The following is an 18,070-nucleotide window of genomic DNA, read 5'->3' on the forward strand; positions in this document are numbered from 1 at the left end:
GTAGAGAGCAGCAGCACAGCACGCCTGTGGGAAGTGGGAGTCGTTTGGTATTGCTGGAGCATAACCCGAGGTGTTGGGAACACAGCTTCTGCTCCAAGCCTCCATCCAGAGCCATCCTCTGGGGGTGAGGGTGGGCAGAGACCTCCAAAAAAGAGCTCTCTGGCATTTTACCTTCTATGATACTGTCCTTTAGACAGCCGGCTCTTTGGGATTTTTGCCTGACTTCCCATTATTGCAACTCCATCTTGGAAGTACATAGCCGTAATGCCTAATCCCTTAAAATGTGTTGAAAGCATAACAGCATTTGGTCTGTGATCAGCAACAGACTCTCTTGCAACTAATTTTTATGCAGCTCAAGATTGAGTGGAAACATCCCACTGTACTTAATACAGGGTTCCTGTAAAACTGCAGGGTTTTGGGGGGGTGGGGAGATTATCTGTTGATCTTTGATATTCACTTGTTCACAGAGCTCTGTCATTATACTGTGTCACATGGCTCCGTTATAGTTTCCAAAGCCATTAAATGCTAAAGAAAACAGGATTTTTCCAGCTCTGATCTCATTATATGTACAAATTCCAAGAGCAGCCTCCCAGAAAATAAAAGTTTTTATACAACAGAGTGGATGTGTTCATGAAAGATATATTGTTTATTTTCTTGGCACAGAGTTAACTCTAAAATAAGATTACTTAATTGAAGAAAACATTTCCTGACATGCTGAGAAGCAACATTTGAACCAAATCTCCTCTCTCTTAGATTAAGTCTAGGGTGGATATGTTCTAGGCTATTTAATCCATGTGAATCTCAAACAAAATCATTTTAACTACTGAAGCATTTAGTTGGTAAGGCAAAATGTAACTCAATACTGTAGGCAACAGCTTGTAATCAATTATGATTTTTAGTTGGGGAAGTTCCTGGGGTTTATTGTTACAGTAGTAGTTTATTTATTTATTTATTGGCACAAAAATTTTCTTAAATCTGGAAGCATTCAGTTCAATTTTTCATTGCACGGGCTGCTTCTGGCTTTGGTTTGCAGGGTAACTCAGCTCATTTTTAGTGGTTCTGTTTGCTATTTTTAGGACTTTGGGAGCAGCATCATAGTATATAATATTACCTATTATATACTACACTATAGTTATATCTAGCATGATATATAGTTTGTATATTTATTATATAGCAACTATAACATATAACATTATATATTATTTTATAGTAACATATAATATTATATATTATACATAGTCATATTCGCACTATTAAAACTAGTCTGTATATGTATGGTTGAGGCAGCTAGTTGTTCACTAAAATGCCTTTTCCCTTTGGGCACATGGCTGCCTACTAGAACAGATTTATGATCATACTTGAAGTTAGGTAAGGTCATGTTCTCATCTGCAGAATGTGAACAGAAGTACTGGTTGCCTCTTTAAGGGCCAGGCTTTCCATGTGAAATATACTTCCTTCATACCCACCTCCCCCTTTTCTTAGATTTTTGTTTTTTTGATGTGGACCATTTTAAAAGTCTTTATTGAATTTGTTTCAACATTGCTTTGGGGTGTTTTGTTTTTTTTTTCTTTTGACCTTGACGCATGTGGGATCTTAGCTGCCTGACTAGGGATCGAACCCCCACCTCCTGCATTGGAATGTGAAGTCTTAACCACTGGACCACCAGGGAAGTCCCCCCCATACCCTTCTCCTGGAGTTTGGATGTGGAGACTCAGCTTTGCCCAGCTGGTAAAGACAATGCCCTAGGATGGTGGTACAACACAGTGAAAGGAACTTGGGTCCCTGCATGTTCGTATGGAGCAGAGCTGTGCTGCCCATCTGGATTGCTCACCTTTGAACTGAGAGGGAAATAAACTCCCCAATTTTTTAAGCCATTGCATCAATCAGGGTTCATTCGGAGAAGCAAAAGCACAAGGAAATATAATGTGATCAGGGATCTGTTACAGAGATTTTTATCTTAAGCAATTGGGGTAGCTGGTGGAAGTTTCTGTTAGACTGGCTCTGTGACTGACGCTAGAAATCAAAGTCTGCGGGGCGGGCAGTGGGGAGGGAAGGTGGGGCAAAACCGGGTAGAGCAAGAATAAAGCGGAACCCATCAGCACCGGCTGGAGTTGCGGCTGTTTCTGCCCTGGATGGTACGAGCGTCTTCAGAAGAAGCTGAATCCTTCATCATAGCCCCAACACACACCGGCTCAGGAGTCAGAGAAGCCGAAGGCACATCCGGAAGAAGGAGGAGTAGCTCAGGCCGGACTCCCACATCACACCATCAGGGTGAACCAGGAGATTAGTCACAGCAGCTGCCGCTTCTCTTCGGCCTTCCAAATCTCACGTGAGAATCTCTCTTGTGATGCATTCTAACTGGAAACATACAGGGAGTAACATTCTGGGAAATAGAATTCAGCCTAGCTACGCTGACACATGACAAAGCCACCACAGTCAACCCTTGTCAGCTTACATTATACACGGTTGTTTAAACCATATTTTATCTCCAAAACCATGATACAGTTGTGCTTCAGCCAGATGGGATGCAACCATCACACATACAACCAAAAAACACAGTGACTCTTTCCCCAGAAGAGGATACAAAGTCAGTTTTTTTGATTTTTGATGTTAATTTTTCTTCTAACTGATTCACAATCTCTATGCTTTGAATATTTGTATAAAGCTAGTTACTATATAAAACCTTTTGGGTTAGGTGATATGGAGATTAGAAGGGAAAGAAAACAAAAATTGTTGGTTAATATATATATTATATATAAACATATAAATATTAAAATGAGAAAGAAACTCTGACCGTCCTCATTTACCCAATGGTCATATGATCATTGCTGGCATACAGCATTCCTTTCTTCTGCCACCCATTCCATTTACCCTAAGCAAGCACTTCAGTTGCTTATGGTTCCTTTCCTGGTGGGAGGACTCAAATATTCATTCCTCAAGGGTCTGGGTTATTTGTGATCCTGCCTCAATTGGGTTGTTGTAGTTTTCCTTTAATTCTAGGAAATAGAGATAGTAAGAGGTGGCCCAGAGAATCTCCTGTACTCCAGATCTATTGTTCCTTAGCCCTATTGTGTAGTAATTCCAGTTTCCCCATGATTATCAGGGTCAATCCCCAGAGCCAGTACCAGATCCTCTTCTCTGCTCATTGATTCATTGACATGAACAGTGTGCAGGTGGCAATCTCAGCTTCCAGTTCAGTGGAATTATTGCTGTATCCCTTGGTGGAAGCATTTTCCACCATTAGTGCCTTTTGAAGCTAACATTTTTAAACCAGCAGAGTCAGTTGCAGGGATGAGAATAAAAAATGTTGCTATGTTGCTAGTGAATCACTAGGGGGTAATTAGTGATAAGAGTCAGCTCCGTGTCCTCCCCTTGATTCCCACACCCATAAGTCCAGGCTATAGGAGAAAACCCACCATATACTGGACATCAGTTTGATGCATATCAGATCAGATCAGATCAGTCACTCAGTCGTGTCCGACTCTTTGCGACCCCATGAATAGCAGCACGCCAGGCCTCCCTGTCCATCACCAACTTCCGGAGTTCACTCAGACTCACGTCCATGGAGTCAGTGATGCCATCCAGCCATCTCATCCTCTGTCGTCCCCTTCTCCTCTTGCCCCCAATCCCTCCCAGCATCAGAGTCTTTTCCAATGAGACAACTCTTCGCATGAGGTGGCCAAAGTACTGGAGTTTCAGCTTTAGCATCATTCCTTCCAAAGAAATCCCAGGGCTGATCTCCTTCACAATGGACTGGTTGGATCTCCTTGCAGTCCAAGGGACTCTCAAGAGTCTTCTCCAACACCACAGTTCAAAAGCATCAATTCTTCGGCGTTCAGCCTTCTTCACAGTCCAACTCTCACATGCATACATGACCACAGGAAAAACCATAGCCTTGACTAGACGAACCTTTGTTGGCAAAGTGATGTCTCTGCTTTTGAATATGCTATCTAGGTTGGTCATAACTTTCCTTCCAAGGAGTAAGCATCTTTTAATTTCATGGCTGCAGTCACCATCTGCAGTGATTTTGGAGCCCAGAAAAATAAAGTCTGACACTGTTTCCACTGTTTCCCCATCTATATCCCATGAAGTCATGGGACCGGATGCCATGATCTTCGTTTGGAGGACATTGCCCCAGCCCTGCAAGGCATTGTCACCTAGCTGGCACTCAAATGAGTTTTCAAAAGGCTATTCCACTATTATATCAAGTCAGCTGCTTTAAGATAATGGGGAGCATGAATTTTACCGGCATGGACCCACTATTGCAACTTCTTTGCTGTAAAATGAATTCCTTTCAGAAACAATGCTGTTTTTAGAATACCATGATAGTGGATAGGCATTCTATAAGTCTAAACGGATAATTGTTTAGGTAGAAACATGGCAGACAAGGAAGGCAAGAATTGAAAGCCTCCATTCCAGTAAGAACAAAGTTCTGCTCCTTTTATTTTGAAAATAATCCAATATAATAAATTTGTCACCAAGCGGCTGGCTAATCCCCCGGGGAATGTGCCATATTAGGAATGCAAAGCCTATTGGGAGTTTGGGCACTCAGGAGTGGCTGTAGCCAGATCAGCCTAGACTGGAAGTTCATGTTGCTGAGTCCCTGCATAACCTTTATCCCTACCACGGCCACTTTGTTCATGAGCCCGTTGGGCAAAGCCAAGAGTAGATAGAGAAGGATGCTGATTGATTTCCACAGAAGGGTCTGCCTCTCCCCCTGGGCATCTTTCTGTAAACATTCACGTGAGACACAAATGCCTCACCCTCCATGCCCATTCAGAGAAGTTATCCACATATGTTTCCTTGTCCTTGACTCCAATTTTTAATCATGTTCTGTCCAAGTCCCTGACCATTCAGTTGCACCGTTAGCCACAACCCATGAATCACTGTGATCATACATCTCTCCTTCCAGCTATAGCAGGTGGTACTCGCTGAGCTGTTAACCTAGGAGAGCTAACTTTGGCTATTTCCAAAGGATTTCGCCACACTCCTGGGAAAGTCTTAGCGAAAAGTGGTTTCCAGCTTGCCTTGGTTCATAACACTGATCTTGGATACTGCAGCACTTACATACGCACTGTAACACAGTCTTATACATGGTAGTGCCATGGATGGATAACCTGGACCGTGCTACTGCTGAGCCCGTCAGAAAGCAGCCTGATGCAGAAGAAGTTCACGCATCTGCCCAGCAGCTGAGATTGCTTAGCACGTGACCACTTCCATCCAACAAGACTGTATGGATCAGCTACTATGTACCCAGTTCCTATTCCACAGTAACCTTTTTATGCCATTGTTGAGCTAAGCTAATTTTAAGGACCCATGACATTAATTACATAACATTACATTTATTTCTTGTTCAGGTTAAGCTCATGTGTATATCCAAGCCTGGAGTCGTAACTACTGCCTCAGAAGTGCTCAAAGGGGAAAAAAGGAATTTATTGTTTCCTACTAATTAAATATATAGATTGCTGAAGCGATACACTATTGAGCTCTGGGAGGTTAAAGCCCATTTCTGACATTAGTCTTTTTTTTTACACGAAGGGATTGGTTCTATATTTATCTATTTATGGCTGCGCTGGGTCCTCATTGCTGTGTGCAGGCTTTTTCTAATTGCCAGGATCAGGGGCCACTCTCTAGCTGTGGTGTGTGGGCTTCTCCTGGTGGCTTCTCTTGTTGCAGAGCGCGGACTCTAGATGCTCAGGCTCAGCAGTTGTGGCACATGGGCTCAGTTGCGCTGTGGCATGTGAGATCTTCCCAGATCAGGGATCAAACCAGCATCCCCTGCTTTGCAAGGGGGATTCTTAACCGCTGGACCACTAGGGAAGCTCCTGACATGGGTCTTACTCAGCACTCTCGAGCTTTCTTTGGTGTTCTGCACATGACAGAGCTTTATAAACAATCACTGAGAGAATGAATGAGTTGTTCACCAAGCTCATGTCAGAAATTTTCTGAGATACCTCAAGGAGCTGAACTCTGGGCCCAGAGGTAGTATGAAAGAAAAATGAAAGTATTAGTCACTCAGTTGTTTCTGACTCTTTGCGACCCCATAGGACTGTAGCCTGCCAGGTTCCTCTGCCCATGGAATTCTCCAGGTAAGAATACTGGAGTGGGTAGCCATTCCCTTTTCCAGGGGATCATCCTAACCCAGGGATTGAACCTGGTCTCCTGCCTTGCAGGCGGATTCATTACCATTTGAGCCACCAGGGAAGCCCCAGAAGAAGTACAGGGTAGTAGAAAAGCTCTGGGCCAAGGCCAGGGCAGCTGAGTTCCAGCTTTAGCTTTGCCACTGCTGGCTGTGTGACCTTGAGCAAGGCACGGATCCCTTTTGGACCTTATTTTTGGTCTGAGGACATTGGAGAGTTGAATAGCAACTATGAGAGGACGCTGATTTGTTTAGACAGCGTTCCAAAAGACTGAATGCGGATGCCTTTGGGGCACACATTCTCTGGTTTTCTGAAGCCACCACCCATTCCTACCCTTGGTGCATTTTTATTCCCAGTCTGGCCCCTGGAGCCGTTTTGAGTTCGTATCTTCTGAAATCCTAGACCCCAGCTCTGATATTCTCTGAGTTCATGCTACTGGAGTCTAAGTGCCCTATGGGCAGGAGTTTGAGCCTGTTTTGATCACCACTGAATGCCAATCCTAGTATGTTGTCTGGAATCTGACAGATGCTTTAGAAGTGTTTGATGAATGAGTGAATGCATGCGTGAGAATGAAGCAGACGCATGTCGAAAGGGAGGTGGGGGGGACCGCCTTGGGAGATGTGTCCCTCCAGTTTGGATGTTTGTTTTGCCTATGATGGAGTAGGAAGGCCTCTGGTCTTCTCTAACTCCTAAGCTTGTCCGGGAGGTCTCAGGTTGAGTGTGATGAACAGAAATAACATCTCTGCGAAAAAGCATCCAACATCAAATAATACGAGTTGGTTTAAATATTGACTGGCACTGCTCGCAAGCTTTCCTAAGAAAACCGGTCATGTCCCGAGCCTTGTCCCGGATGCCTCTGCCTGAGCTTCTTGCCTGTATCCTGACCTGTATCCTGACCAAGTCAGTGCTGCTTGACTGCTGGGTCCACTTGAAGAACTTCCTGTGAGCTTCCTATTGCATGTTTTGAAAAATTCCTTTCTGAGAGTTCAACCCCACAGCACTGCTGTTAACACTTAATAAAAAAAATTTTTTTCTGATAGCTCTTAAACTTTAACATCAGATTATAATACACATCAGCAGAAAATTCCACACAGGTCTTCCTTGCTAAGCAGAAGTGAGTTCCCTAAACTCATCAGCTTTGGGGAGAGTAAAAACCCAGCTCACTTTCATAGCACCTGGGGAGAAACTCTAGTAAAACAACTTCCGGTCCTTCAGAAACAGCCCTGGCAGTTAGAAGATTAAAATGTCTCTTAGGCAAAAGAACAAGTTGGAGTTAGAGGCTTGAGACTTAAAGAAATCATTTAAAATTAGGAGTGAATGCTGAATTACTCCTAAGCATGTATGCTATTTTCTTACATTTTCCTTGCTCTGATGATATGTGGCACATATCTTTAACTGGTGAGTTAAAAATGTAAATAACTTGACAAATTTTGTTTAACAAATCCAGACTAATATTGATTTAGATTCCTGAAGAGAAAAACTTGAGTTCAGACCGCACAGAGAGAGGACAAAGCAAAACCTAAGAATTCTTCTGGCCTTTTAAAATTGAAGACAGCAATAATGACCATGGCCTGGAAACGGAAGGTCTCAGTCTGTGCTCCAGACCCCTCTGGTGGAGTAGCATTTCATTTATAATTTGGAGGCACAGGTGGCATCTAATCTTGGCTGACAGAGCTGGGGATGAGCAGAGCAGTCCTTTCTGAGAGTAGGTGGTGGAGGCTGTAAGAGAAAATTTCTGTGAACACGGAGGAAACCCTCTTTTCCTCTACGTTGTTGGTTTTCACAGGAAATATCCCAGCCAGAGTTTTTGGGTTTTTTTTTTCACTTGTCATTTTTAGGTGAATCAGCCTAGATGCTTTTACCCTGCACTGCCTGCTCATCAGGTCACAAAGTTAGAGATATCTTGGAAAGATGAACAGGCAGAAGAAGAGAATCTGACCCACATATTCGAAGGCTCTGCCTTTGCAAATTAGACCTCAAAACAGCACAGTGTTGTGTCCTGTCCTTGCAAAGAACAGCAAGTCTGAGGTTTATTCATGCATCTCTGGCTTATACTGTGTATGTTATAATCTGTATCTAACCACCTAATTAAAAATAAGGATGTGAATGTGAAAATTCGTTTTAACTGAGAGGGAGAGTGGTTCAGCAGACTTGAAATTTAGAACGAAAGTGATCAACTGAGATCATTCCAACTGTATAGTATTACAGGGTAGCCTTCAGAAGGACAGTGGGAGAAATGAGGGGCTAGTTTATAGAAATGATCCTGAGATCATTCCAACTGTATAGCATTACAGGGTAGCCTTCAGAAGGACAGTGGGAGAAATGAGGGGCTAGTTTATAGAAATGATCCTGAGATCATTCCAACTGTATAGCATTACAGGGTAGCCTTCAGAAGGACAATGGGAGAAATTAGGGGCTAGTTTATAGAAATGATCCTGCAAAACTCTTTACTAGTTTATACAGATGTAAATTATAACATGGGCAGTTGAAGAATAATAACTTCGTCTTTTTCTTTAGTACACTGTAAAAAATATTGTTTTTCATGGTCATAATCATCTTCATCGTCTCCCAAACCAACAAAGTTCATTCAAACTTAATTATTATATTTTAAGCATTGCTGGTATCAGACTCAATTTACAGCCCAAGGAAGACAGAAGTGACACAGATTCCTATGCAAAATACACACAATTAAATTAATTACTTGAAAAGAGAAAGGATTTTTCTCAAGAGAGAAAATCAATGATCAGAGGTAGGTAGTCATGAGTGTCAGAGGTGGTAAAATTCTTAAGGCAAGCCCCTTTTAAGTTCATTTTATATTTCCCATAGCAATTAGCACAATGCCTTGCACAAAATTAGTGTCAGGAAGATTCTGTTAAGAAGATAGGATTTGTAAACTTTGGAAAATGGCATAACGTTTCCCTTCGAAACATCTTAAAGAAAATATAAGTTTTTATTCTGGTTCTGTTTTTATGTATTCTCTCGAAACTTTCCTCTTTAAAAGAAGGGGGGAAAGTGCTCCCTCAGTTTGTCCCAAGTCCTTCCTCTTAAATTGGGATCCTCTCATGGTTTACTCTATTGCTCCCACTTCCTGGAAAGACATGTTTCCCCTTGTGGAGGCTTTTCAGTGACTGCTTCCTCACAAGAGAACCAGAAATAAGTCTGGAATGTCCATTCTTGGAGCCCTCACCATGTTGTCGTCTGGACAATGTCTGACTTGTATTGTCTGTGCAACTCACACTGGAAAATTTCACAGGGACTGTGCTTCTGAGTGAACTATTTTGGACTGCTGACACTAGTTGACAATGCTTGAAAAAGACATGCGTGTGTGTTAATTGTTCGGTTGTGTCCAACTCTTTGTGACCCCATGGACTATAGCTCACCAGACTCCTCTGTCCATGGGGATTCTCCAGGCAAGAATATTAGAGGGGATTGCCATGCCCTCCTCCAGGGGATCTTCCCAACCCAGGGACTGAACCCACATCTCCCGCATTGCAGGCAGATTCTTTACTATCTGAGCCACCAGGGAAGCTTCCAGGGAAGCCATCCTGCTGCTAAATCTCTTCAGTCGTGTCCAACTCTGTGCGACCCCATAGACGGCAGCCCACCAGGCTTCCATGTCCCTGGGATTCTCCAGGCAAGAACAATGGAGTGGGTTGCCGTTTCCTTCTCCAATGCATGAAAGTGAAAAGTGAAAGTGAAGTCGCTCAGTCGTGTCCGACTCTGGTGACCCCATGGACTGCAGCCTACCAGGCTCCTCCATCCATGGGATTCTCCAGGCAAGAGTACTGGAGTGGGATGGCATCGCCTTCTCCAAGGGAAGCCATAAATAGCCATAATTCTTAGACTGATTTTGAGGGTAAGATTACTAAATGTCAGAGTTTTCATAACAAAACACTAAAAGTAAAAGAATTCCTAAACATTCTGGGTTTGATATTATCAACCACTCTTGTCACTGTCTTCTTTTTTCTCCTGAAGAGGCTTTCTCTTGCTTGTCCTCCAAAGAGAGTGAGTGCTGTAGCTTCCAGTTCTACCTCTAATTAATCAGCCTCACCTTGCAGAGGATTCTGAGGAGTGTCATGCTGGGTTAGGAAACCAAGAATAACCATTGAAGTTTCCCACTAGAATTAAAACAAATGGGTGCGTGAGACCACCAAGGCTTTTAGAAAGCAGCATCTATCAATCTGTGTTCAAAGTCAATAGTCTTCAAGAATGTGCTATGAAGAAGCCCTGTGATGATGTTTTACCAAAGGTACATGTGCACACTTGTAAAGGGCAAGAAGTTGTTAAAAGGCTTGCATGAAAAAGAAAAGCCTGGGCTCTCTGTCTCTCCTCATTCTCACTTTCTGAAGACAAACCCACTCTATTTTTCCAAACAATTATTTGATATTCACATCTGATGATTTAGCTCCAAATTAAGTGATTTTATTGCTACTTTTTGAGCTTTCACTCTTAACTATTATCTTTTAACTTCCTAGAGCAGACTACAAGGATCAAACACTCTTTTTCACCCCCTTCTATCCTCTATATTCACATGATCCATCAGTCTCCAACCCTGCACTCCCAAATACTTCTACATGCTTTTAGTTTTATATTTATATATATATATATATATATATATATATATATATATATATGCTGCTAAGTCGCTTCAGTCATGTCTGACTCTTAGTGACCCCATAGACAGCAGCCTACCAGGCTGCTCTGCCCATGGCATATTCCAGGCAAGAGTACTAGAGTGGGTTGCCATTGCCTTCTCCGAGATATATATATATATATATATATATACACACACACACACACACACACATATATATGTATATATATATTCCCATTTTATGACCATTTAAAATGCTATTGTCAGCTGAGCTATGTAGTACACTATGATTGCTTTTCCTTTTCTCCACAACTTACTGTTTTCCCTGGCATCAATAATTGCCTTACTGCTTTTTTGCTTGGTTTTCTATATATTTATCACCAAATGAGTCCACACTCTCTTCCAGTTATGAAACTCTCCTCTTAATAAGCTCAAATACTTTAGATAGTCCATTAGATGTCACCCCAAAAGCCTTCTAAACCCTTCCAATCTTGATTACTTTGTCTTTAGGCTTTTTACACATCTGTTGTCTTGGGTTTTCCCTGCATTACTATCTTGAAAGTTACCTTGGCCTCTGTCTTATGTTGAATTCCCTGTTTTTCGGATCTCATGTCTTCCTCTTTCTTGGTTTATTCAATTGTTTTGATGGAACACATTCTCCAGGAGTTTTCTGAGAAAACGTAAATGGTGATAATGTTTTGAGAATTGCATTTCTGAAGATATCTCTATTCTACCACTCTACTTGATTAGTGCTGGGGTGGGTATAAAATTCTAGGTTGGAAATAATTTTCCCTCAGGAATGGAAGACATTTCTTCTTGGCTTTTATATTTCTAGCATTGCTGTTGAGAGGTCAGATGCTATTCCAATTCCTGGTACTTCGTACCTAATTTTTAGGATTTTCTCTTTGTCATAAAGTGTTAAAATTTCATAATGATGAGCTGAGGTGTGAATCTATTTGTATCCACTTTGGCCAGAACCTGGTAGGTAATTAACTCTGTCAATTTTAATGAGTTATTGGATGATCTACCCCCTTATCTGTTTTCTTTGTCTCTTTCTGGAACTCCTACTCATCAATGATCAACGTATAGGGCTGGTCCTCAATATTTCTTACTAGTCTCCTATTTTTCTATCTCTTTATTTTACCCTCAGGGATATTTTTTCAATTTCATTTTCAAAACTTTTATTGAGACTTTAATTTTTATTTCCTATATTTAATTCTCCCCTTTTAAATGTAATATCGTGTTCTTGTTTCATGTAGGTAATAGTCATTTGTTAAAGGTTTCATCTGCCTACATTATTTTCTTCCAAGTTGTTGTATATTTGCTTGATTGTTGATTTGGCCTCTTTTTTCTTATTAGAATTCGTCTTCAAATGTTGGTAATCTTGCCATCTATTGGTATGTAAGAGTAGGATGCTACAAAGTTGAAAGGAAGTTCTGTATGCAAAGCAGGGCTTGTCAGACTCTGAGCTTCACCTCACTCTGGGGTGATCTGGGTAGGCCATTTCATAGGTGAATCCCTGATGTCAGTTTCTAGGTCTTTTCTCCTAAGCTGGCCAGATTTATTAAAGAAGTCTCTTCTAATTAGGATGTCAAAATACTGTGGGATTAATGTCAACATTCAGTGTGTCAGCTTTCACTTATTCACCCTGTTTTTTTTTTGGACACATTTTCTGCCTTGATTTCTTGGTGTTCCTCAGCCCAACAGATCCTTTGTCTTATCCTCTTGAGGGAAAACATTTCTATCTTCTTTCGGAGTATTGGAGGAGATGTGGTATGGGGTTGGTCTCACTGCTTCTCAAGCTCAACAAGTCCTCTGGATATTAGCCCCGTTATTATCCCCACTTCCAGAAGTAACTGGTACTGCCAATTCTTATACTTTTGGGGGATTTCATACCTCTCAGCTTTTCCTTGGGCTTCCCTGATATCTCAGTTGGTAAGGAATCCGCGTGCAATGCAGGAGACCCCAGTTCGATTCCTGGGTCAGAAAGATCCCCCTGGAGAAGGGATAGGCTACCCACTCCAGTATTCTTGGGCTTCCCGAATTTCTTGGGTCTGCTAAGTCATTGCCACTCTTTCAAGTGCTTTTCAGCTGCTAAAAGCACTTGCTATTGTTTCACCTCCTCTCTTCGTTTACCTTTCGTTTTTTGTTTGTTTGAATCCTTAGTTGTCACTTTAGTGGAAATTATGGAGGAAGTGGAGGCAAATGTGTATCCAACCAACTATTTTTAACTGGTAGTTCACTCAGTAATCTGATATATTTATTAAAGAAAAATAGAAGTAATGTTCTACAGAGAAAGGTTCCCTTTTGTGCCTGACACGTGTAGAATCTAGGGCTTACCATACATTGCTAAGTGAAATAGAAAGTAATATCTTTATCAGTTCTCTCTCATATCTGATCTGTAGGTTGCATCCTTGAATCACATCCCTGCCGTGTTGGCCAGAAGTCCTGTGGCAGTCCCACACCATTGGGCCTATACTAACGATACATGAGTCTTAGAAAGAATTTCAGCCTCTCATTTTAGCATGCCATTCTCTTCACCTGCAGCCAATTACTGAGTAATAACAGGGATGGGAGAGGAGGACCTGAAACTCTAAGAAATGCACTACTTCTCCTCCTTTATGGCATAACCATGAGTTTGCCCCTCCAGCTGCCCTTCTTGACCTGTCTTTTCCCTGGTCACCTTCACAACTCCAGGACAGAGGGAGAAGCACATGCTTCAGTAATCCACCAAGGACTGCCCAGTCCATGGAATCAGGAGCTAGATTCTGCCAGATTACTATTCTCAGAAACCCAGTGGATAAATACATGGCTGCAAGGAAACAGCTTATCTGCCTTCTATTTGCATTACTTCTTTGGAAGGGGAAAAAGAAAATGAAGATTTAAAAGATTTTTAAAGCCAAGAACTCTCAGTAGGGTCGATTCTTTGTAGGTGAGTTTACATGTGGGGCTTCCAACTATCTGTTGATACTTACATATATGTGCACACACACACACACAACCCCCTTAATGCTTTTATGTAGGGCAAATGAGACCTACATGAGTACCAGGCAAGGCTGTAATGGGAGAGAATCCTCAAAGTGGGAATTCCATAATCTCAAGACAGTGTTCATGGGATGGGGGAAGGGAGGACCCTTGGCTTGGCAAGCGTGGGATGAAAGTCTGAGTGCACTGACTATATAGACAGGCCTCAGGATTGCCTATGTGTTTGCTTTTTATAGTACCACCTAGGGACTTCCCTGGCAGTCCAGTGGGTAAAACTCTGTCCTTCCACTGCAGGGGGCATAGGTTTGATCCCTCGTTGGGGAACTATGATCCTGCACACCACACAGCAAGGCCAAAAACACAACAACAAAAAAATAAAATACCACCTGGCTGTCTAGTATCTTAAGCTCCACACCCTGGGCATTTGTCAGCTTTCGATATTTAATAGCTGTGTTCCAGCCGTATCTCTGACTCCAGAGCTGAGGCTTGCTTGATTTATGATTTGGATGATTCACACAAAAACTTCTTGACATTCCTGCTTGGGTATGGAGTATTGGCAAGAGTTCTCATCTAATGGGGCCTTCCTTTATCTTTTCCCTCCAGTGTGCTCCTGTGTTTCGAATTCAGATTTCTATTACTCAGTCTGTTGCACGGCTCAAGAGCTTGGGAACTGGAGGAATTCCTGAAGGTAAAGGGAAGCTGCTCAGGCTTGGACGTTAATGACACTGCTTATTTCAGCTACTTGGACAAGTGCCTCAGGCTCCATCCTGCTCTTGCTCCAAGCTTCTCTCAGAGCCAACACCATTTTCTGCATGTGTGTCTTTATACATAATTTTCAGTAAACTTTGCAGGCAGCTGTCTTTCTACATAGGGGATCATCTGCCAGAAATACAGGAAACCACACAGCCCAGAAACAAAAAGACACTCGAGGTATTGTTTAGAGAACACATGTAAGATGTTAGAAACCACAACATCCTACACCTGTAGCAACATCTACTGCAGATGAGTATGTGCTTTGCAGTCCATTTTAGACTTTAATGCGAATGACTTCTAAGAAACAAACTCAGGCTTTCTTTCTGCCAAGTTCCCTGCTGTAGATGATTACTCCTGAAAGACCGCATACATTACAACTTTACTACCTCTGGAGCAAAGAGGAGACTTTATTTGCAAGGGTTTGCCCAACTCAAGCCAAGGTCATCAACTGAGGTTTCTGTCAGAGCAGTTTTGGCCCCAGAGATTCTGCTTGCTCTTTCAAAGTAAACAGGAAACCCAAACAAACCCTATAGGGCTCGTGCCTAACAAAAAGCAGACCCACTCAGTCACTCACTCACTCATTATTGTCCAAAAGTAGCATTTACCACGTCAATATTAGTTCTAAGAAAAGCACATTGGCTCTGTGAGTTTTAACTCCCTCCTAATTGCGTTTTCTGAGGCTGGACCCAGGGCTCAATGATAGACTCAAAGAACGCACTGTGCAGCAGGAAGCTTTCCATTGACTGGGGTTTGAGCACCTTATCAAACAGAGATTTTATCTTTATTAGTTTCCTATTTAAACCCAAGCTATAAACACCGTAACCATTAACAGTTTCACCGTTCAGAATACATGAATGTTCTTAAAACTGATGACTATCTACAATTTTGGGCAAGATCCAAGACTATAAACTCTTGTGTGCAATGAGAACCACAAGGGCAGTGAGGCTGGGAGCATCGGGAGTGTTACACGTGGCTGGCTGCCTCTTAGGAGATATTTTAAAATTAGGGGCTCTTTGGGGATTTCTTTCATTTTTGTTTTATTTTGTATTCATTCTGGGTTTTTCTGCCTGAGCCAACTTCTAAACAGGGATACTGGAAAGGCTTGGCGAAAAAGACCCAGAATGTTCTTCTATTAATTTTGTCCCTGGCTAACTTGAGTACCTTGAGCACATGTGTCTGATGATCAGTTTTCTGAGCTGGTACTTTATTCCTTTCACGGTGTTGTGTGCGTGCCTGCGTGCTCAGTTGCTTCAGTCGTGTCCAACTCTTTGCGACCCCGGGGACTGTAGCCTGCCAGGGTCCTCCGTCCATGGGATTCTCCAGGCAAGAATACTCAAGTGGGTTGCCATGCCCTCCTCCGTGGTGTTGTGTGAGGACCACATATGTCTCTTTAAAAAACATAAATTGATAAATCTAAGTCTCCTTTTGCCTTTAAAGTGAAGAAGGTTATTAAATTACCCAGTGTATTAATTTATCTATTGCTATATATCAAATTATCCCCAAACTGAGCCGCTTAAAGCAATAAACACTGTAAAAATTTTTTTATTTTATTGAAGTACAGTTGATTTGCAATGTTGTGTTCATTTCTACTGTACACCAAAGTGATTCAGATATCTCTCTCTGTATATATATATACACATATATATATACATTCTTTTTAATATTCTTTTTCTTTATGGTTTATCACAGGATAGTGAATATCATTCCCTGTGCTCCATGGTAGGACCTTGCCGTTTACTCCTTTTATATAAAATAGCTGTGCTGAGTCCCAAACTCGCAGTCCCTGCCTCTCTCATCTCCTTTTTCCCTTGGCAACCCCAAGTCTGTTCTCTCTGTCTGTGAGTCTGCTTCCCTTTTGTGTAAAAGTTCATTTGTATCATATTTTAGATCCCACGTGTATGCGACATCATATGGTATTTGTCTTTCTCTTCCTGACTTACTTCACTTAGTATGATAAGCTCTAGGTTCTTCCATGTTGCTACAAATGGCATTATTTAATTCTTTTTTATGACTGAGGAGTAGTCCACTATGTATACATATATGCATATGTATAAAAACATCTTTTTTTTTTTTTAATCCATTTGTCTTCTAAACAAAAGTGGAGTCTGGCTACTCACTGTTCAAAAGCCATTAAAGAGACAAGGTTGGTGGAAAGGAAAATTTGCTTTGTTTTGGATGCCAGCAACCACGGGGAGGGTGAACTCCTGTCCAAGGGCTGACTCCCCCACAACTGACAATCAGTGGGCAGATTTCATAGACAGGAGGGGGTTACAGGTAAAGACAGTACAGTTAGCTTTGATAGTCATCTTAAAATTGTCATGTGGTGCTCTGACCAGTCTCAGTTGATTATTTTAGGTACAGTTAGTCTTCAGTTCTAGGGTTGGTTTGTTCCCATTTCTCTGCGGTCAATTCTTGGAACTGTGGCAGCTTATACCATGGCTATAGTCTATAGTCTACTCATCATGTGGTTAACTTCTTCTATTTGGTAGGGGTTTCCGTATCTATAAGACAGCTCACAGGATATGGCTCAGAATATGATCTATAGCCCATGAAGAGGAACTAAACTATTATTATTTAGTCTTGTTGCACTGTTTTCCTTTGTTTCTGCATTTTCTCACTTTTCTGATTAAATTTATTCTTTGGCTAAAGTTTTTCCACAGACAAAAGGCAGGCAGAGGACAATGGAGGGGAGGGCAGGACCACAGGGTCCTCATCCATTTGAATCTGTTGATGGACATTTACGTTGCAAAACAATAAACACTTATCTCATAATTTCTATGGGTCAAGAACTCAGGAGTAGATTAGCTGGATGGTTCTGGCTCAAGGTCTTTCATAAGGTTGTAGTCAAGTATTGGCCAGGATTGCAATTATCAGATGTTTGGGGCTAGAGGATCTACTTTCAAGATGGCTCACACACATGGATATTGGCAGGAGATTTTGGTTTCTTGACACATGGACCTCTCCACAGGGCTTCTTCAGTGTGTGTGACACACCAACTGGCTTCTCCCAGAGTGAGTGATCCAAGAGAAAGCAAGGCAGAAGCCATGATGCTTCTATGACATAGCCTGGGAAATCACACATTGTCAGGATATCCTGTTGGTTACACAGGTCAGCCCTATTCACTAAGGGAGCTACACAAAAATGTTAATACCAGGAAGTGAAGATCATTGGGGGCCATCTTGAAGGTTGGTTACCACAAATCAGAACTATTGGCAAATAACTAAGTGAATTAAAAATGGTTATTAAGACCATGTTTGAACTCAGCATACTTCAAACATTTTCCCATGCTCCATTCACATCTGTCCTGAGCACAGAGTCGGAATAAAATACTCTCAAACCTTAGAGTCAGAGAGTAATGGTTACAAATCTGGCTAATTCATGTACTTGTTGAGCCAATATGCTCTCATTTGCAAAATGGAAGCAATTCTGTACTTATTTCACAGGTTTATCATAGACATTAATCAAAAGAACGGTACCTAAGTATACTCAATCAATAGTAGTCATTTTTATTAATTATTATTGCTTTCACTATAAATTCAGCTTGAGAGATGAGCTGAAGTGTCCAGCGTTTGCATTCTGGCATTCTTGAGACAATAAG

This window comes from Bos indicus x Bos taurus, chromosome 20 (genome assembly GCF_003369695.1).
Source record: "Bos indicus x Bos taurus breed Angus x Brahman F1 hybrid chromosome 20, Bos_hybrid_MaternalHap_v2.0, whole genome shotgun sequence".
NCBI classification, from domain to species: Eukaryota; Metazoa; Chordata; class Mammalia; order Artiodactyla; family Bovidae; genus Bos; species Bos indicus x Bos taurus.